General features: G+C 44.1%; 1 protein-coding gene across 2 annotated transcripts in view; it reads right to left on the bottom strand.

Annotated features, from left to right (window-relative positions):
- The window catches only part of PPP1R42 (protein phosphatase 1 regulatory subunit 42), a 525,575-nt gene that overhangs the window by 417,734 nt on the left and 85,704 nt on the right, over positions 1-22,137 (bottom strand). For both annotated transcript variants that reach the window (XM_085605503.1, XM_085605502.1), the window contains exons 2-3: positions 14,461-14,519; positions 6,440-6,516 (exon numbers count right to left, since the gene is read on the bottom strand). The gene's annotated coding sequence lies outside the window, so the exon portion shown is untranslated. The remainder of the gene's footprint in view (positions 1-6,439; positions 6,517-14,460; positions 14,520-22,137) is intronic.

Here is a 22,137-nt window from a genome sequence, read left to right as displayed (position 1 = left end):
TAAATATAAATGATATTATTAAAAGATAGAAAATTAATTGAAGAAGGTTCTGCTTATCAAAAAGGAGAACAGAAACAATACGTTATGTCGAACAAGAATCATGTGTCAAATTGGCAGATTTTTATGTAAACCTAGGAACTAAAAGTATATCAGCAACACTTGAGAAAAGCATTTTAAGAAACCATACAGGAGGGTAAAATGAATGAGTCTAAACCAACAGAGGAAGTGCGGAAAACACTACGGTCATGTGGCCCCAGACATGGAAAAGCAAGGTTTTAACTACAGCACACAGTTTACAATAAGAATTAGGGTACCAGTTTGCAGTGATTTTGAGAGCCAGAGGGAAATCTAATTTACAAAAGGAAGGTTTAGAAGCCTTTTTCTGGTCAACCCATTATGCAAGGAAGGAACAGTGATATTCAGAGGGTGCGAGGATTGAGGCTCAACTCTTGGTGGCAAATTTGAAAATTAAAGGGCATCGTAGCCAGATTTGCAAGGGCAATCCAAGATAGCACTTGGGAACACATAAAGTGAACAAATGGGAAAAGCTATACTAAGAATTCTGAAAGAAGGGGTGATTGATTATCACACCTGGAGTATTGGGGTGGACTTATACCAGTGGAGAAGAGATGCCGTCTGACCTTTTTCCTGCATCCTGGGTTACTCAGTGGTTAATAGACAGTATGCATGGTGGATTCTGTTTACCATTAGCGTCCAAGAGCCATAGATACTACTCTACTGTCATTATGTAACCAAGGATTCCTTTTGCACTCTTGGTTCTCCGACAGTAGCATATGAGAGCAGCCTAGCAGTAGGTTCCAAACTTATTTATAGTATGATGCAGTAATCACACAAAATAATGTTCTATTAGAGCTGTTGCTTATACAAAAGAAAAGGTATATTTTGGCAGGTAGGTAAGGTACTTAAAATAATAAACAACCCTGAAAACCAGAAGGCCGTCTCTTTGGTCCGAATTCTACTTTGAAATGCATACTTGCCACACAGTTGTCCAGAGAGCACATCTTTAACTTTCAAATTTCATGTTGATGTAGAGTGCCTCTATGCAATTCAGCATTTACAATATCGTACCTTCTTAAGGAGGATAAACTCTATCACCTGAATGTTAACTGAAATAAATCCACTGTCAAGTTGTTTCTTGTGGACAATGGCAATTAATTAAAAAAGATATGAACCCAGACTCTGATCTAATGCTTAAAAATGTTACCTGCGAGTACCAGTTTTGTAAACAAAATGGTATACTTCTCGCTCACCGAAGATCTCTCCACCGCCAGAATCAACTTCTACGACACCATGACCAACGTATCTAACTGGATGAGAGGCAACAGCCTTAAACTCAACTCCGATAAGACAAAAGTACTAATCTTCAGGAAGAAAACAACGGTATGGGACCACAATTGGTGGCCAGCATAACTCGGACAAACACCCACATCTACAGATCATGCACACAACCTAGGCATAATCCCCAACAGCGTGCAGCCCATGAAATAACTAGTCAATTCAGTCGCCTCCTCCTGCTTTCACACCCTTCTCACGCGCCGCAGAATCTTCAGATGGATCCCAGTCAACATCAGAAAGACGGTCACTCAGGCCTTCATCACCAGCCGCCTCGTCTACAGTAACGCTCCCTATACCTGCATCTCCACCCAGCTCCTCAAAGACTCCAGACCATACAGAATGCTATAGCCAGACTCATTCTGGACCTCCCCAAATGGACCCACATCACCCCCCACCTCAGAAAACTCCACTGGCTGTCCATCCAGAAGAGAAGCCAGCTCAAGATCCTCCCACACGTCTACAAAGCTCTGCATGATCAAGGACCGGCCTACATCAACCAACGACTGAACTTCCACCTACCCACAAGGCACCTGCCCTATTCCTCACTAACCAGCATGCATTCCCCGCATCCATCACAGCCAAATTGGGGGCCGCTCCTTCTCCTACATCGCCGTCAAGACCTGGAACGAGCTACCCTTCCATCTTCGAACAGCACCCTCCCCAGCGGACTTCAGAAAGAGATTCAAGACCTGGCTCTTCGACGGAGACGTCACACCCAAAGCGGCCTGATACCCCATAGGGGTGGCAGTGTTGCGCTATACAAATGCTGACTGATACTTTATACTGATCGTGATCGATGATATCCTCTAACAGTGTGGCTTTTAGTTTTTGGATAACCCAGAGGACGTACTACCAATCATATCAACGTGACAGAGCAGAACTGTCAGCAGGTGCAGTCATTCTTTGTCTCTGATATGTCTTGGACACTAAGTAGATGTAGAAATGCTTCTGGTTCGGTCCAGGTCAGATGGACTGCAGGACGTTGTGGCTCCAGAGTCTGTTGCCCGAGTCTCTCTCCTACAATTGTCCTGCAAACACGTTTCCAGACTCTATGATTTGTCCTCGAGGCGAGGGTACTCTCAGATCCACTCAAGGCAGTAAAGTTACTCTTCCAATAAGCAGAACACCACGGCTTGCCTTCTCTTTTGAGTCTATACTTCTTTGCTTCTTCACAGTGTGAAAAATAGAGGGAGGCAGCAGTAACCTGAACTCCTGGTTCTGAGTCTTCCTCTTCCTAGCTGCTAATATAGAGTCTGTGTTCAGTGTCAAATTGAAGAGAAAGTAATGGCTCCTTGAGGAGGGCAAGTAATTATTCCAAACTGTAAGTGCTTATTGGAAGGCAGGGCCAAATTAGATAGTGTGCTACCTTCAAATTCCCCTAGTTCAACTAATTAGAGCAAGGGCAATTTTGCAGGCATTTTCCCAGCTTTTGTACACAGGTGTAGTTGGCAACAACAGATCATCGGGATGTGAAGTTCAAATCACAGAACAAACCCAAGTTGTGTTGAGCTTATCCTGGGTAGATCAGAGGGTTGTACTGAAAAGGCAGTCAGATTAGTTTCAGCATGTTATTGGGAAACCTCATGTAGAGAACTCCCATCCTATTTCATATGTAGCAGTCAAAACACACAAAGAAAAGGGTATCCATGTATACCAAATGTAAGCACAATACTACAACCTGCCGGCAGGGGCAAAAAAGAACCCAGTTATTAGGGAGTGAACTTATTTTACCTAGAGAATTAATAGACACCTCCAAGTGTACAAGTGACAAGACCTGATCCCCTATATATTCATCAGCTGACGCCAGGCAACAGTCTCTTCATAGCCACATGGAAAAAGTACAGGAGCCACCTTCCACTACTGATTAATGTATACTGTCAGTGTGGAAGAGCCTTGTACTGCATAAAATAACAATGAAAACGTTCCAGTGGGTTTACAGAAATAATGTCCATAGGAGGTAAATATAGGTCAACCCAAAATAGGAACTGGAAGGCAGAGTTGCCAACACAGTGGAAGGAGTTTTCTTGTCCATGCATCTGGAATGCATCTGCTGAAGATACAACTCACAGGGTGGGACACATTAAGAACACAAGAAGGTGTAGAGGGCGAATATTATCATTCCCACACTCGATTTAAGAATTCTGGGTGGATTTCAGGCCCCATGTGCTGGCAATTATTTCATAATACTTCATTAGTGAGGCAGGAGGGGGGGGTGCGTAATACGTACTCCTCAAAGATGGATGGAATCTGTTGTTTTCACAGAAGTCATGAAGCAGAAACAGTTCAAAGATTATGAATACAGGAGGTTAAACACATTAATCCATACACATTGATTTCAGTCTTTGTTGCAGAAGAGTGCCATATATTTGACATTTAGATAAGTCAACAGAGCACTACCATCTTTTATTTTGGCTCACATATGGTCTATACAAACCTTAATTATCCACTGGCAAGGGTAGACTCCCATCAGACCTTTTTAATGCTAGAATCCCATGAGCTCTCCCAACCTCTCAAACTACTCACTCCTGACATTTGAATTACAGCTGAAGTGAAAATTGTCATATTTTACTTTGGCAGAGGCACTCACTGATGAGGTTTGCAATGGTTCACAATCATGCAGAGGTCTTTTGTGCAGAAGATGATGGGTCAGTAGAACACACAGGAAGTAACATGTGAAAGGCATTTAAGTGGTCCTCAGAAAACTGCACAGCAACTTGCCGTGAGGCAAATAAAGCACTAACTGACCAGTTATATGTACTCAGTGACAATCTAAACATGACACTGTACATGCATAGGGTTTGAAACCCTTGGCAGCCAGTAGGCACGTCTTGATGAAACCTCACAAGCTTGAAGTCAGACAGACAGAAACTAAATCTGATGCCTTACATAGAGTCTCAACCAAGAAGAACCTTGGTTGACTCTAAGATTTCTTTCACTCTTGTAAAGGTAGCTCTGGGTCACTGCAACTGGCTGTGTAGCAATAATCCTAGCACTTGCGCATGCCTTCCTCAACACTTCTGCACTGTGCTACTCTGTTGGGACCTGTGTGGAGCAAAAGCCACAAATCTTCCCTTTTTGCCTTTGTTATGCTGCAGTGTCATTGCAGCCCCACTGTGACCTGCTATGTGAAACCTCTACATGAACGCTTTGGAGAGCAGCCTCAGAAGAACACTTGAATGAAAAAGCAGCAACCATGAGAAGACAGCTGGGCTGATGTGCTGCCACAGCGGCCTCCGCCTGGCCCAACAGAGACCTGCCAATTCTCTGTTGATTGCCCAGGGGTAATAATCGGCAGCCGAAAAAGACTTGTGAGACTCTTCTACAAGGGAAGGGTTAAGACAGAGTGTATCTTGTGAACTGTGGTAGATTGAAACTGCACCTGAGCCAAATTCACACAAATCCTGGTTGCCCTTACAACAGGGGGTCCCAGTACTCGGGTAGAGCCCTCGAAGGGAATAGTGAGGGATGGGGTTGGTATAGCACCCACAGAAGATATCGCCCAGAGACATGAAATAAGTATATGATTATTGGAGTGTGTATTTCTTGCGTACAACTGTGTGATTAAAGTACTTTCTTAAAAAGACAAGCACGGGGCTAGGTGTCCACTTTATTGGGTCTGTTGATTGAGTGCTGAGCTGTGAGCTCGAGCACCCCCACACTATGTGCCTGAGAAGCCTTTTACTGCTTGCAATTACTAACCCAAGACTCAAGTGTGAAAGGGATTGTACTTGACCCCTTTTTCAGATCCATAGTAGAACCGGCCCGGGGCATCCGAGGCAAACAACCTCGCCCCCATGGTTGAGGCCTAGTAGCCTCGGCGATGTCCTGAGACTCTCCAAATGGAATCTGACACCTGGCCACATAGATGCCCCAGAAACACCCCGTAGCTTACCCTCCACCATCACCACAAATTGTCTTCATTGAGTTGTAGGCAGGAGGCACCGCTCATCTTCATAAACATAAATCATATCACCATGAATCTGGTGCCATGAGAACCACAGCTGTGTCCTGCACCCCTACTACCGGCTAAAATGGACCCTATACATAGCTACCCATATGCACCTAGCTGATCCCTGAATCTCCCTCCGCCCCAGTCGCCTTCTGACATGAATTTTGGAGCAAGAAAAATAGGTCAGCCCCTAATGCACAGCCATCTAACTTAAAAACACAAGTAGCATTTAGTGTGGGAGGGTGCTCTGAGGAAAGAAGCAGGGAGGGACTTGTATGGCATATAAAAGCCCATTAGCTCCAGCAGTTGGCCATTTTGGACAGGAGATCCTTTTGTAAACAAGTAGACTGCTGAAGCACTTCCCAACAATACAAACTTTCATTCTCACCTGAAATGTCACAAGATGGATTTAAAATGACTCAACCATACTAAGTGTGGGCCGATGCGGTCAGACCACCAGGAAGTCCATAGAAATAACTGGGAACAGTCGTTTGGTCTGAACTTCACACCCACGTTTCTTGACATCTACATTTCTTCTAAATGCAACTAACAGAATGCTTTCTATCGTAATGTGATGTTGTGATTCATTTTATAATCTTATTACATGCAGGTAGTGGTAACTGTTCCCCTGTAAGGCACGCTGATGTCCCTTGAATCGTGTTCAAGCTACATAACAATGCTAACATAATTAAAAATAAAACTGATATTTCTCCCCCCGCCCCAAAAATATCCCAAAATGTTTTATTTGATTGTTAGGTTAAGGATATCCTACATTGATCATTAACATTTTAGCAGCTTGTATAACTTGGCTAGCCTAGCCAAACTTTGTTTTTTAGTGAGCCTATAAAAGTTTGAATACTATTGCACTAAAAAGGCACAGACGCATTTAAACAAAACTTTCTTTAAAAAAGTGGTAAACTAGACAGAATATAGAGACGTTATTGAAAATCTGATAAATTCATATTTAGGGAACACATAGGTAGAGTATGGCAAGGATAGTAGATACAGTGCGCCACTTATAAAGATGACAAATGGAGAGAAAGCACAGTAAGGAAGTCACCACCTTGAAAAAGGCAAGCAGCACTGTGGTAGATTTGTGAAAGGAAATTGAAGATTTACTTTTTCAAATATTACCGTAATTGTACTTGGGTTTATCTCTTCCAGGTTCAAAATAGCTCACAAATATTCTTAATAAGGCCCACTTGCAGATCCTGTTAAGTAAAAAAAAAAACATGCTAGATGAGCCCAACAGCTAGGACTTCAATAAACATGGTCGTTTTGTCTGCGCACTAGGCACTAGGTAGCGAAGTCCTGCTGCAAAAGATTTAGCAAACATTAAGAGACTTCTCCTTGACTGCAGTGCCTGAACAGGAAGCGGCACTGTGTTGTGAGTCTATCAGCTCCAGGTACACAGGTTCGACTGGGACATCGACTGGAGCTTTTTGCTTGTACAAATGTGAAGGAAGGATGGTGGTTTCCGTTCAGCTCCTGATGCTGGTGCTATTGATGTATGGATAGTATTACAATCCCCATCAAGCCCATTAATTTTTACGGTCTGGCTGAAGACTGCGCTATTTGTCTGTCAAAACCTTGAAGTTACCACTCATAATATGCAACATACTATGCAACATATTTTAAGCAGACACGCAATCTGGTGTATTTCTCTTCAGCCATTGGCTGCTGTACAGCATTTTGAGGATGGCTGTATTTTTTTAACATTTAGAGCTTGAAGCAGTGATGGGGAAAAAAAATTCCTTTATTTATGTATTTTTAGTTTCTAGTATGTCGTATTTTACCTTTTTAAGTTGAGCCTAGCGGCAGCGTGCATGCGCTGCTCGCTCTGAGAGACATGCTGTAGTAGAGTATGCACTGGAAGCCCCGTCCACTTTACGCCCATATTTTTATTGGCTTGTGTCATTCTCCTTCATAAACGCTGGCTTCCTATTCATTATGAGGCTTGTTAGTCCCTCCTTGGTACCACCTTGTCTCCATTTGTTACCGCCTATAAGTACCAGACTTTTTATTTGGCTTGTTACACGGTATGCTTTATCTAGTGGGTGAGCACTATTTTTGTTATTGATAATAGTGATGGGGGCAATGGCGGCCGCTTGTTTGTATTTGCTGCATGCCAGGCGCGCTTTCACTTTGAGGCGAGTACTGTGAGGGACGGCAGCTATTCTTTTAAGTGAAAGGACGCATGGCGCACTGCAAATACAAACAAGTAGCCATCAAAACAACAAGGGCACAAAACAACAGAACACCGACTTCGGCAATAGCGGCTACTTGTTTGCATTTGCAGCGTGCCATGCACGCTTTCACTTAAAAGAATAGCTGCCTTCTCTCACAGCACTCGCCTCAAAGTGAAAGCGTGCATGGCAAAGACTTGAAAGTTGTCCCTCCAACTGCAATATTGCATTAAAAACCATACCTATCTGCTAAAACTAAAAGCAGCAGACACACAAATAATAACAAGCATTTGCAATGCAATAGGTCGCGCATTTACGCGAGTTTAAGCTATTGGCATTGTTAATGACAATGCCTTTTATTTATGTTTTAAAAACGAAAACAAAAATAAAAGGCATTGTCATTTACAATGTCAATAGCTCAAACTCGCGTAAATGCGCGACCTATTGCATTGCAAATGCTTGTTATTATTTGTGTGTCTGCTGCTTTTAGTTTTAGCAGATAGGTATGGTTTTTAATGCAATATTGCAGTTTGAGGGACAACTTTCAAGTCTTCACACAGAAGAAAACAAGTATGAACAATGCTAATAGGTCTGGCTAACACATCCAGACATTAACATGTATAAGTGCACTTTTGTGCTTGTTTATTTTTGTATGAGTTAGCATTTTAAATATAGACCTAGTGGCATTGCCAGTGCTTGTTTACATATGAAACATTTAATTAGCTTTTGCCTCAATAGAGAGGTTAGCAGTTGCGGCTGCCTGTTAAAAAATATGGTGGGGCATGATGGCGCTAAATTCAGCATAAACGCTGCCCTTCTCACAAGCAGGAGTAGAAGGTGTTCCTTCATGCTCAGTGAAGCGCGAATCCAACCAATCCTAACGCAGCTCTCATCAGCATGAGAGCAGCTCCAGGATTGGTTGGAGCAGGCTTGCCCATCACTTATTTTGAAGCTGGAGGCCTGTGCCAGCAATCACCCGGCTGTATCACAGCTGGGGGATCGCTGTGTCTACAGTGCACATGTCGGGCCGGCCGTAGGTAGCCAGCTGCCCAACCTGACATGTGCAGTGAAATGGGCAGCAGTATTCCTGCAATAGCAGGATTCAGCCCCACCTTCAGCCTCATTCTCGTGCTGTGTACAGCGTGAGCGTGAGACAAAATAAAATGGCATTATTATGCCATTTATTCATGTGTCTTTGCCTGCTGCGCTCGCAGCAGTTTAGGCGACACTCCTACGCTCTTGTGAAGGAGCTGCCAATGGCGGTTTCGGGATGCTTTGCTGGTATAGGAGTTACCTATCTCTCCCTTACATGAATAGCCCTACGTTCTGTTTTTTCTAAGAGAAGAATGTATGGTAGATGTATTGGGTCACTTGCCACAAAGAACATAGTAAAAAAACACACAATGTCATTGGGGAGGTTTAATATGCCCACTCCTCACAAGCCTGCTCCTTTGTACTACATGTACAAGCCTTACACATCAAAACTTCACAGATCTTTAAAAACATGAAACAATTATTCTTCATATTTTAAGCTTATGTATACCTACCCGTTATTAAAATTCAAGAAGCAAAAACAATGTTCCTTAGGTTACCATTACAAGTGACCAGAAATTCCCCTTCCCAGTAACAGTAGATAGTGAATCATTCGGGAATTACAGGACCTGGTAGCATTACTCTCACATTTGTTAAAGGGGAAAAATCCTCCAAGTAATACCTTGTGCACGGTGTTCCTAGTAAAAAGCCTGCAATTATGGGTCTACTTGCAGACAGCTCTGCGGAAACATTGATTCCAGCATTTTGTTATTCCCCGTTGCAGGTATACAGGGGGGATCTACTTGTGATGCACAGTAATACCAGATCTTAACTGCAGGCCACTCATAACCAGGGTCTGTATGTTTTACCCATTATGGACCAAGAGCCTGGATTAGTTGATACAGTATTTATTCCATCATATAAGATAGTGGGTGACTGTACAGTCCGTTCTTTTCACAGCTTCTCTGTGTCTGGAAGTACCATATGGCTGCTATTGTTACATCCTGATCTTTTCCTTACAGTCTTTCGCGATGATAGTTGGTTCTCCACCTCCCACTTACTTGCATTTCCTGTTCTTTTGAGAATATCTAAGAGTTAATGGAATACGCTTTATAGCATATAAGACTTCATACAGGCGTATGTTGGGGATCACAAGAGCTGGGGTAATTGCTTGGTCCAGGGACCTGAAAAAGAGACTAGCAGAAGTCAGAAGAGGGTCCTGGAATCCAGCTTGTTGCACATTATAGCCTCCCAAAACGCACCTCTTTCACCATCTTCCCGTCTCCCCTTTCCCATTTCATCTGGACAGAGCACTTGGCCGAAAAGGAGAATGGATGAGGTCCAGACACTCCATCTGGTATCGAGCTTGTGTCCACTATGACAAGAGAGGATATGGCTTAAAACCCACCCATGCTTCTCCTTCATTTTATAGTATATTGATCGGTTGAGAATAAGGTCAGCACCACCCCTGCCTCTACCTCTTTTTGGGGATTGGGTTAGAGCTTTCCTCAGCTCCATTCCCTATAATTGGTCTGACCCCCACCTTATACTCTGGCACGATAGCAGGCAAGGCGTTTTGAAGGTTTTCTGTTCAAGCTTCCTGTTACTCTATTCAACACCAGCTTTCATACCTGCAGTTTAGATGGCTTCTTTTCAGCCAGTTTTAGAGGTAAGAGGGGAAGGAGAGAAAATCAGTCTGTGTGTTGGAAAACATCAATGCCTATTGATGGTTTGGAAATGGTGGCGAGATGAGATGCTGGATTTGAAAGGAGTTAGACCACTGAGCAGTACCTATCCATGTGGTGGTGTCCTCCTGTTTCACCCTAAGGGAGCCACTCTACTAACTGCCGAGCCAGCCAGTAAACTGGTCCTACAAACAGGTGAATGCAGTAGGGGTGGCTCTGACAGTGTTGGCCAGAGACCAAGAAGTGAAATGATGAATTTGGGTTCACTCGTCCACAGGGCCTTAAACCATTCGGTATTTGCAAGCCCATAAATCCTTAAGATGTTTTGCTCTGCTTAAATTAGACATACAAAAATGTGCTTGGTTTATTTTATTCAAAGATTTTTTATATAAATCATGCAAATCTGCAATCCATGTATAAAAACCTGTCTTTAATATCTTTATAATCGGTGACTTGTGACACATCCAGTTAGCGATTATAAAGAAAAATAAATGTACACAAAAGTGATGGATTGAATGCTTAAATTAGTCTCAGCCACTGATATTTATTCAGTGTTACATCCTAATCCATCATTATTTTCCACACCATGCCAACTCAGTTTGAACCCAGCCATATGCAAATAAGTCTTGACCCTGCTCTAATGAGAATAGCCCAACCCGAACTGACAAGCCAGGTCCTCCCTGAACAGGAACACTGGCAACACTGGACTGATTACCCTTGTTATGGGCTAGCCAGGTATAGCTTGGTTCGAGTGACAGTGTGCACTGGACTCACCTCTGGGCATACCCTTCCCACTTAGGATGGAACACAAAAAGTGATGGATGGAATGCTTGAATTAACCTCAACCACTGGTAATTACTCGGGTCGCATCCAAATCCATCGTTATTTTGCACACCATGCCACCTCAGTTTGGTCCCAGCTATACGCAATTCAGTCTTACCCCTGCTCCACTGAAAACAGTCCAACCGGAATTGACAAGCCAAGTCCTCCCTGAACCAGAACACAAGCATACCAGGACCGGTTTAACCCTTGTTATGGGCTCATCAACCGTGTATAGCTTGGTACCAGTGCACAGGACCCATATCTGGGCATATAAAGAAAAGATAGCAGAACGCAACTGTAATGACTTATTACAGTTCAGTTCTGATGTCACAATGTCTGCTGTCAGAGCAGGCAGCCAAGGTGAAAGAAATGTCAAGTCACGGTGCATAATTGAAGAAGCCGGTTAAGGAACAAAACGAAACATGGTGTTTCTTTCTTTCTGCTTTTTTTCCTAGCTTTATAGTCACAACCAGAAAGAAGATATTTATGGCAACATGTTTATTTTTTTTAATGCCCTCGGTAAATATAGAAAAGTTAGAATCTTTCCTAATGTTTCTACACATTCTGAGCTACTGCCACCTTTTTCATTCTAATATCTTACAACATATATCTCACAGTGTTTTTCATATATTTATTTTTGTGCATGAGATCCTATTTTTATTCTTCATGTTTGCAAACAAGCTCTCGCTTTTATATGAAAGAGATATGTACTAAGGATTTAGGTGGTTTGTGGGAAAGATGATGGTGTGACCATGTATTATAAGGGATAAAGTACCCCCTGCCGTACATGATAATGATATTGCAAGTCACTTTAAAGTTTCATAACTTTATAAAGGAACTCTGCCTTTGGTCTTGTTCCTCTATATGGTTATGGATCTCACTGGTGATTTGCTATATTCTTATCATGTATGGCAGGGGGTTCTTTATCCCACGTATAATAGCCAATTTGTGACACACCCAGTCACCTGTTTTAAAGAAATAATGCCAGAACTCAACTGTAATATCTTATTGCAGTTGAGTTCTGATGTCACACTGTCTACTGTCAGAGCCAGTAGCTGAGAGGAAAGGCAGGTCAGGCCACAGAGCACAATTAAAGCAGCTGTTTAAAGAACAAAAACAAAATATTGCTTTTCTTTCTTCTGCTCTGTTTTTCTAGCTGTACAGTGACAATCAGAAAATAGATATTTATGGCAACATGTTTTTATTTTGCACTCCTTAGGTAATGATAGAAAAGTTACAATCTTTCTGCTTGATTCTATGGCGCCGTTAAAAGAAAACCGACTCGTATTAAATAGATTCTAATATTTTTTGCAACAAATATCTAATAGCTTTTTGATGTGTTTAATTTTGCAGTAGAGATTCTATTTTTATTCTTCATGATTGCAAACATGTGCTCTCTTTCATATGAAAGACCTACACACCAGGGATCTAAGTGGTTTGTAGAAAAGGTGATGGTGTGACCATGTATCATAAGGAATAAAGTACCCCTGGTGTATACAATAAGAATATTGCAAGTTACTTTGAACTTCCATATCCTTGTGAAGGATCTCGGCCATCGGCCTCACTCCTCCATATGGTTATGGAACTCCTCTATGACTTGCAAGATCCTTTTAGGGGTACTTTATCCCATATATCACTGTCAGATCCTATGATCCTGAAGCACTCTACAATTAAACATTTTCAGCAATAAAGAAAGGAGGTAAAGTAAGTATAAATAAGATTGGAATGATTAGGATAGAGAACAATGAAGGTGGTAAATACATGCATCATTATAGAGAGTAGTGACGTGGGAAAGTTAGCGTAGGGCAGTAGGGCAGTGTTGAAAAAAGAGATGCCTTCTGGAGGCTTATGAATGTGAGGAGATGCAGGGCAAGTGAAATTACAAGGGTGCCAGTTCTCGTTAGTGCATAAAAGGCTTTTAGGCACAGGTTGGAGTATTTATTTCTGATACATAAGGGTTAAATGCCATGCCACATCTCCTTGCAAGGGCACTGATACACTGAACAAGACTTGGAAAACGTACAACACATGGGTCTTCCACTTGTACTGCTGTGCCACCGGTACTGGGTGTGTTAGGGTGTTTATTGATTCCCAATTGATACAGTGCAAGGAGTCATATGAAAGCACTGACAGACCCTCGATTCTGAATATACAGAACTGAGGTCAACCCTGTGAAATGGATAATGTGGGATAAACCTGATAAGCGGAGTCATGGCCAGTTTACCTTATATGTAATGTTTATCTTTTTGTTTATGTTTTCAGTTTAATGTAAGGTGGATTTGTAGAACGCTGCTTGTCACCCGTGAGGGTATCCAGGTGCTGGTTAGTGACCAGGAACAGGAGATAAATACCGCTTTCATTCTTTTTTTTGTAAATCAAGTAATATTTATATGTTTTACTCTAAATAGCCAGCCTCAAGGGTGCATGTCTGCAGCACATGGTGCTTGGAAACAATCACTTTGCCGGTTGCCCCATGTTTACTCGCCTGCTTCATTTACAGAACATACCGCAGCCTCCGGCACCAAGGAAGACCTATTGGAAATCTGCTGAAATCGAAAGCGGACCTGGACTGGATCAGAAACCATTCCTGGGGCCAGCGCTGTGACCTTCAAGATGGCAAACATGGGATCACGGCAGACAGGGGCCTAGAAGCCTCGTCAGGAGAAAGTGACACCTCAAGATGACAGAGGCCATCCAACAGAGAAGTATCAAGATGAGCGGGGTAGTCCATGAAGAGTTGCGGCTACTGCTGGGAGACATCCAGAGATTACGTGTGGCCCTGTCTCCCTCCATCGCACTTGGGACCAAGTATATATAGAGACGAGCACAAGAGTTGGTTATTAATTCAAAATACCTTACAATGGCTATTATTTCTAAGCCATTCCTACAGCTTTGGGGGCCTTGAATAGTCTAAATTATGGCACTTGTAGTGTTTCATGGTTACTAGTTGTGTTGGTTGTGTCATAGGCGGCACTGACAGGAACAATAGGCTGGTGCAAGGAGCAGTGGCCTCCTGACGAGGGCCCAGCACTCACTTTTTCACAAATGAAGCACTGCTTGGGACAAACATGCAATTGCACCCTAGCCATGTCACTGTTTGGCACTAGGGGCCAATAATGCTGGCGACTTCAGACAGATGTGTCTAAGTGCAGCGAATTGGTGCTATATATGCAATTGGGACTAGTTCAGCGCTTCTGACATCAAGGCTGTACCTGGGATGCGTGACTACATTTAGGTCTAGATTCCTTTGGATTACAATACCAATTCCTGCAGGATGCCGAGCTCGCACAAGATTTAGCCGCCATGTTGGTTGTGGCAAGGATGATTAAGCCTTGCCCACGGGTTGGAGCGGTGCTTGTTAGAGAGGAACCTGCACAAGTAAGATCTACATCAGGGCTCTCCTGACAACTGCAGTCTGTTGATGACTTACCTGCCTCTCTTGCAGAAAGAAGAGCGTTGCGTGGAGTGAACGTTGATCCGCTCGACAACCTAGAAAGAGAGAGACAGTAGTAAGGAAAATAAATGATTCACTATATTGAAGGTAAGGAATAAGCAGAAGAAATGGATTGCATAATTACTTTGGTAAGGAGAAACACCTCAATGCAAAATATAGAGAGAAATAATGAAAAAAAAGATGTTGGAAAAAGACAGAACTTTTATTACGCAAAAGTTGGCAATTTGATATAAGATAAAAACTTATTTGCAAGCCAGTTGTGATGGTTGAATCATTGTATAGAACCATCCTGTTTGTGGGCCAAAACCATTGTAGTGAAGCAGCTACAATTTCGGCGTATGCTGTGGTATTTGAGCCCTTAATTTAGCAGTGAGAAGAGCAAAATACTGTGATTTACAACAGGTAGCAAACACTCGAAGTACAGAACAAGGGTATCAGATCTTCTATTACCGGTTTCCCACTCCAGTTAAAACAAGCATTTACAATGCAATGGTCTCAGCATTGTTAAAGTTAGAGCTATTGGCATTACTCATGACATTATTTTTGTTTATGTTTTTGTTTTTAAAACATTTAACCCCTTCAGTGCCCATGACGAGATTGTCTCGTCATGGAGCGCGGTTGCGCTGTGCCCATGACGAGACTATCTCGTCATGAACCCCGCCCGCTAATGAAACGCCCGGCACAGGGCGTGGAAAGGGCGGGGCACTGAAGAGGTTAAAGAAACGGCATTGTTATTTACAATGTCAATGGCAGTGCGTGGATAGCCTCATGTCAGCAGCACTGCAGCATCCCGCGCCACTGCCAGCCTATCCATCCCCAGCAGGCAGACAAGTGCCATTCAACCAGGCAAAGCGCCAAGAATTCAGGGAGATAAAGGTTTGGCCGAGGGCGATATTTGTGCCTCAGCTGCCGGAGAGGAAGCCTCGAAGGGCACCTCCCCAGCTACAACCCACCTACCCTCATCTATCCTAGGGTGGGCCACTATGGATGTGGTCTAACGGCTAGAGCAGTCGACCTCGAAGCCGGGGAACTGGGTGCGAGTCTGGGCAGGGACGCTCAACATCCTGTGATTCTGGGAAAATAAATGTATTTGCCCATGCCTAACAAAATGAATGTGTGTCTGTAATGCAACTGTTGCTCATGTGAAGTGCTCTGATACCTTAGGGTCGAGTAAACGCTATATAAAACTCCAAAATGAAAATAAAGAAACAGTGTCTCACGCGGGCAGAATGGGATTCTTGGGCACTCCCCTAGCTTCTTTCCGGAACACTTCCCTCTCGCAGCCGCCCACTTCATCAGCTCAAGCCCTTATCTATGTTTGTCAGGGCCACCTGCCGATTTCATGGACAGCTGTCTACGTGCAAGTATAAGCGCCAAAACCACGAATCTGTCAGTCGCCTTTCGGGCAGCACTGCGGTTATGTAGGCCTAGCAAACACACTTGTGGAGTACACTCAAAGGTCCTGTTCCTAGCTCGGCGAATGACTTGCAATACAGTGGACCAATAAGGTGTTACGGTCGGGCAGAACCACACCACATAGAAGGATCTCGGGTGAGGCATGCCCTATGCAATGCCGATCATAAAACTTGGTGAGTTTAAAGCAGGCGTTTCTGGATAACTTGGGGGTGAGCTCTAGTGTTTTCCTCCAAGCCGTAACTACAAGTCTCGAGTCAAAGTCCTCCTCCAGCGCTGTCACAACTGTTCCAAGTCTAGCTGAGCCCCTTTCAATGAAGCTCCGTAAAGCAGAGTGTCTGCCCTCATGCGACCTTTAATTAGGAATAGTTAACGTAGACACGCGTGTTCAGAGGCTTCAGTAGTGCCAGGTCCCTACCAATCACGGACCCTATACAACTGTGTAACAGAAAGTGTCCCGCCGGAAGGTCGTACGTCGTCTCTGTCAACCCCAGAAAGGAGCACGCCTCGCTCCCCCAAAAGAAATCGGCCAGCATAGTGAGTCCAGCCTCCGACCACCCCCAGTTTAGGCCAGACGGAATCCTAGCGCATGTTCTTTGTAATGCTTGAGCCCAAACATAGCGCGCTGTCCTGACCAGCACATTTGTGTCACATACCATGAAGACGGGGACAGGTTTCAATAAATAATACACTTGGATCTGTAACTTTTGACCTGTACGTGGTTCCAGGCTAGAGCCAATGGTCTGCAGTCCTGTGTGATTGTCATCCGTGTTATTCGTGACCTCTGCCTACGGGTTCCAACTTGGTCCGACTTCCCAAGCTGGGTAAGTAAACTTGTTGTTGGCCGTTAATTGAACTGTTGCCAAAAGCCAGTTTAAAAATGTAATTAATCTTTTCGTGTTGATAAAATCACATCTATCTGCTGCATTTACCAACTAGTATTCTCGCTGCCTGCTTGAGAATGCAACATGTAACTGGGAAAAATCTCACATCTGCGACCCCAGCATCAGTTTTTACCAACCAGGATGGAATTAAATGGAACATTCTCGTCATCATTTGGATATACCCAGACAGTGTCATGTTAGTTGCTTTCAATATCTGTTTGTGTTTCATCTCACAGGTACCCCTCTATCAGAGCCTTCTTCTTGGGCTCCTCAGCAAATACAAACGCGCAGGGAAACATCAGAAGAGCGCTCGCGGTGAATTGCCTGCACGCGCCGCCTGCCACCGGTAATCTTTTCCATTCGGCAGATAAGTTTTGGAGAGTGTGTAGAACAATCAGGGGCTCTCTCTTCGAGACTGGGGCTGTGGCAAGTGGCTGATACTATGAAGGACTAACTGCACGACGACTGAACAGTACCATTAACACCACTGCGTTTCTCCGAGGTCAAGCAGAAATGCCTCGGAGAAACGCAGCGGCATTTTCGGTTTGGGGGGCGTGTTTTTCTTTCTCTCCTCTTCCCGTTGGCTAGAATGTTTACATTCCAGAGGAGAGAAAGACAGTAAAAAACACGCCCCCCAATCCGAAAAAGACGGGGCTTAAACGGACAGACGCCCCTCTCCTCCAATGGCTGGCCTCCGTTTAGGAAGCCAGCCAATAGAGAAGAGGGGCGGGTTCAAGCCCCGTACTAAAAACTTTAAATCTCGTGAGCGAGACTGCGCAAGCGCAGCCTTCGCTAGCCGAGACCTAAAAACGAAAGAGGAGGTTCCAAAAACCCCTCCCGGATAGTGGGGCACAGGGGAATGACAGGTCCGAAGGGACAGTTGGTGAAAGTAGCGTTAAGGCTAAGAAGGAGTGAGTGCTAAGAAATGAATAAGGGAGGGAGGTAGTTCCTGTACCTACTGCTTGTGTTTCCACGGGAGTAAGTCACCTAGGAACTCAAACTCCGAACAGCTCACGGTCCAGACAACTTCACCCAGAGGACAGCCTGAGCAGCAGTAACAGTCGCCTAGAGGATGTCACTTTTTCCCCTGCGCTGTGGTCAGCATTCATGTGTGGATTGTTGATTGCTGCTAGAAGTGTGTGTGTGGGGGGGGGGGGGTTGGTGCCTAGCGACGGCTGAAGATATGTGTGGCTCCCCCAGGAGAAGAAAGCACCCGGTTAGTGCTCTGGGTCTTGACAGGCCCTGATGGGAGCATGCACAAAAAAGGTAATCCCAGCTGGGAAGGAGAACCCACTGAGGTTTGCGGCCCGCCCCCATCTGTGGTTAGGGGGTCTGACTAGGCCAGCTGAGCCTATTGAATAAACCTGCTTGACCTTAGGTACAGAGCTAATATTCTTCAGCCCAAACTGCACTGTTGAAAAAGTAAGTGCATTCAGCAAGACTTCAGGAGAAGTTTGATTGTGGAGGCAGTGACTGGATGCTTTGTAACAAACAACAAAATGATGGAAGGGAGTTTAATTAATCACATCCACCAACAAGCACTCAGGCTGCATTCCAGTTCATCCTTTTGCCACTAGGTGATTCCAGACTGAGAACAACCTTATGCAAATTAGCTTTATTCCTGCTCCAACAGAAATTGTCCAGCCCGAACTTCAAGACCCAATCCCCTCCATGTGGGAATACAAGCAACCCCAGATGGTCATTGACTACTCAGCTGGCGTAGTAATAATAATAGTTCATTTGTAGGGGGCCTGGCTACCCTAAAAGGTGTGTCCCTGCGCTAAAAGCACGCCGCAACAGTGGGAGAGAACTGGACTAAAGTTTGCAAGCCAGGTTTTCAGTCCTCTGCGAAAGACTGGGTCAAATTTCTCCGCGTGTAACCAGAAAGGGAGTGTGTTCCAGTTCTTGGCTGCTAGATAGCCAAAAGATCGAGTGCCCATCCTAGCTTTCCTTATCATGGGAATTTTGAGTAGCTGCGTTCCTGTTGATCTTAGCTGTCGCCTGGGATTGTACAGGGTGAGAAAATCGTGCAGGTAGCTGGGGCCTTTCCCCTGTAGGCTCTTATGACAGAAACACTTGGCTTAGAAGAGGATTATTTTCTCGATCGACTCGGTAGATTAAGAATAAGGCGTGCCGCTGCATTTAGAATACGTTGGAGGCGTTTCACGCAGTCTTTTGGCGCACCTAGATATAGAACATTCCCATAATCAAGTTGCGAGGTCACCCGAGTGTGGACTATGGTTTTCCTTGCTGATACAGGGAGAATGTCTAAGGTTTTCTTTAGTATCTTAAGGGTAGTAAAGCATCTCCCTGCCACCTTTCTAGTTTGGTACTCAAACGAGAGTTTAGGATCGAGCCACACTCCCAGGTTTTTAACCTCGGTTTTGGGCTCGGAGGTAGGCCCCAGTGTCTGGGGCCACCAGGCTGTACCCCAGATGGAGGGAGATTTCCCGACAATCATGACCTCTGTCTTACTACCATTCAATTTAAGGCAGTTGTTTGATATCCAGGAGACCAGATCATTGAGACAGGAAGAAAACTGTAATGCTGACTCACCGGAGTCTTGTGCTAGGGTCACCACAAGCTGTGTGTCGTCAGCATACGACACCATGGAGATCTTATAATTGTCCATAATCTTAGCCAATGGTCCAATATACAGATTAAAAAGGGTGAGACTCAGACTAGATCCCTGTGGAACCCCTTGATGGAGTGGCAGGATTTTGGATTGATGGGGGTGTTGTACAATTTGGAAACTACGATCTTCCAGAAAAGATCGCATCCACTGTAGTGCTACCCCATCCAGTCCGCACACCCGTAGACGCTGAATGAGTAGCTTATGGGATACCGTGTCGAAGGCGGCACTTAGATCCAACAGGACCAAGGCCAGCGTCTGACCGGCATCCGCCGTCTCCGTATGGTCTCTGTTGCAAAGACGAGAGCGGATTCAGTAGAGAAGGATGCTCGGACACCTGCCTGAGTCGGATGTAGAAGGTTGTGTGAGTTGATATGTTCCACTAATTGCTTATTCACAACCTTTTCAGCGAGTTTAGATATGTAGGGGAGCAAGGAGATGGCACGCAGATTATCCAGTAGCTCGGGGTTGGCTGATGGCTTTTTCTTTAGAGGTATGACAGTCGCCTGTTTCCATGCCCTAGGAACCTCTCCACACTTAAAGGATGCATCTATTAGTTGCTGTATTTTAGGTATAATCAAATCAATGCCCTCTTTTATTCTGTTTGTTGCCGCTGGGTCGGCTGGGGAGCCAGATTTCATTTGTAAAGCCATTTACTTGAGCACCAGTGCCGGGGGGGGGGGGGGCAGAAAACTCGCTCAAGGATGGCAAACTCAGCTGAGTAGATTCCTCTTTAGGTACAATAAGGCAGTTGCAGGCTTCCTCAGGGAAGGAGTTGTATATAGTGGATACTTTTTGAAGGAAGAAAACCGCAATTTCATTGCATCGCTCTTCGGAGCTAATAGGTGTTGTGAGTGTTCTCGCCAAAGACGAGATCTCTTTCACCGTGGCATATAATTCTTTAGAGGAGTTTTCTGCCATGTCAATTTTCTCTATGTAGTACATAGAGCACCTCTTTTGAGAAGAGAGTGGTATTTGTGCTGTGCTGTTTTATAAGCTTCTTTCGATTCTTGAGAGAAAGCTATTCTCCATCCTCCTCCGAACTGTGGCAAATGAGCATGGGAGATACATCTGGGCATCATTGCCACCCTTATGGATGTCTGTTGCAACAAATCGATTAAAGGAATTCTTAAATTAATCTCAGCCACTGGCAATCAGTCAGGCTCCATACCAGACGTTTGGTTTTCACCAACCATGCTACTCTAGACAGAGACCAGCCATATACAAATAAACCTTGGTCTAGCCCAAACTGTCAGACCTAGTCCCCTCGAGATGGGAACACAAGCAACCCAATATTGGTTTTGGGCTACCAAGGCCTTCTCAATGAAATATAGCTCGAGCCCTCTGACATTGTGTTAGTGAGCATAAGACCTACATATGGGTAAAACCTTTGTATTTAGGGTGTATACTGCAATAAACCACAAAGTGATGAAAGGAATGGTTGAATTTCAGCCATTAACTTGGGCTGCATTCCAAGCCATCATTTTATGCCCACTATGCAATTCTACAGTGTGACTAACCATATGCAAATCAGTCTTGGTTCAGCTCCCACCCAAACGGCAAAAGCTGGTCCCCTCCAAAAGGACGCTCTTTTAAGCGATCAGAGCGCACATCAGTAGACTAATCTGCTATACAAAACCCCTCTGCAGGTATTTATTATTTTTTGGGAAAATTAGTGCACTTGAGGCAAACTCATACACCCCCATAAGATTTGTATACAACTCAAAGTTACTCACAGAGGAAACCTTGGGTTGCACACCCTGACCACCTAACAATCTTGACAAAGCAGCACAAACTTGGAATCTTGCCCTACCTTAAATGCACAGGAATGATCAAAATGAATTCTCAATCATAATTGGTAAACACAAGACTCCAAGAGTGCAGGGCGCTGCAGAACTTAGTGGGACAATGTTCACCAAAACTGCATAAGAACAGGCTACAGTAGAACAAATTACTGCCCAGAAGAAACTGGGTAAGATATTCAATGCCATCTCAAATATTGGAGAAGCACTAAAACAAAAAATGATTCCAGAGGAACAATTAACAAAAACTCACTGACACAGTCAAGAAAAATTAAAAAGCACTGGAAGAGTTACAGCCTGACACCAACAACCTGTAGAAGCAGGTAAAGGATTTAAACAAAAGGGTGCTCTTCCTGAAATACCGACTGGGTGATGGTGAGGGAGGGTCACGATGAGACAACATTCATGTGATTGAGATATTAGAAAACAATGAAGGCACGTACATGGTGGTTATCATGCAACAGTGGATGACACAGAGAAGGTCAAATTTCTATGTGGTAGAAAGAGCACACAAAGGTGCTGATGCCCCCTCCACCACCAGGTTCTGCCCCAGTAATAGCATTTTAGAAAAAGCTGGAGATTGGACCAGCAAGGAATAAATCATACTGTACATGTGATCTTTACTACAATGCACAATAAGTTAAGTGTTACAATTGTTGGAGGCTCTCTGTTATAATGCCCCAATAATTGATGTGGGATTAGGATCAGGGATTCTAGTTGCTCTGAAAGAAAGTTGAAGGCTGTGCATGGGTGACAGCCAATACGAAAAGCTCTAATAACGAGGGGCCTTGAAACTATAGAGGGAAAGTTGTCTTCTTAAACCAAATAAGGCAGTGACAGTGAATTATATTAGATCAGAGAGCACGCATTCAGTTAGTAGATACTATGTGAAGGGTCAAAGCCAGAAATGATCTTTAACAAA

The sequence above is a fragment of the Triturus cristatus genome, chromosome 5_1 (assembly GCF_964204655.1).
Source record: "Triturus cristatus chromosome 5_1, aTriCri1.1, whole genome shotgun sequence".
Taxonomy (NCBI): Eukaryota; Metazoa; Chordata; class Amphibia; order Caudata; family Salamandridae; genus Triturus; species Triturus cristatus.
The sequence above is the reverse complement of the archived record's forward strand: the minus strand, read 5'-3'. Positions and strand labels throughout refer to the sequence as shown.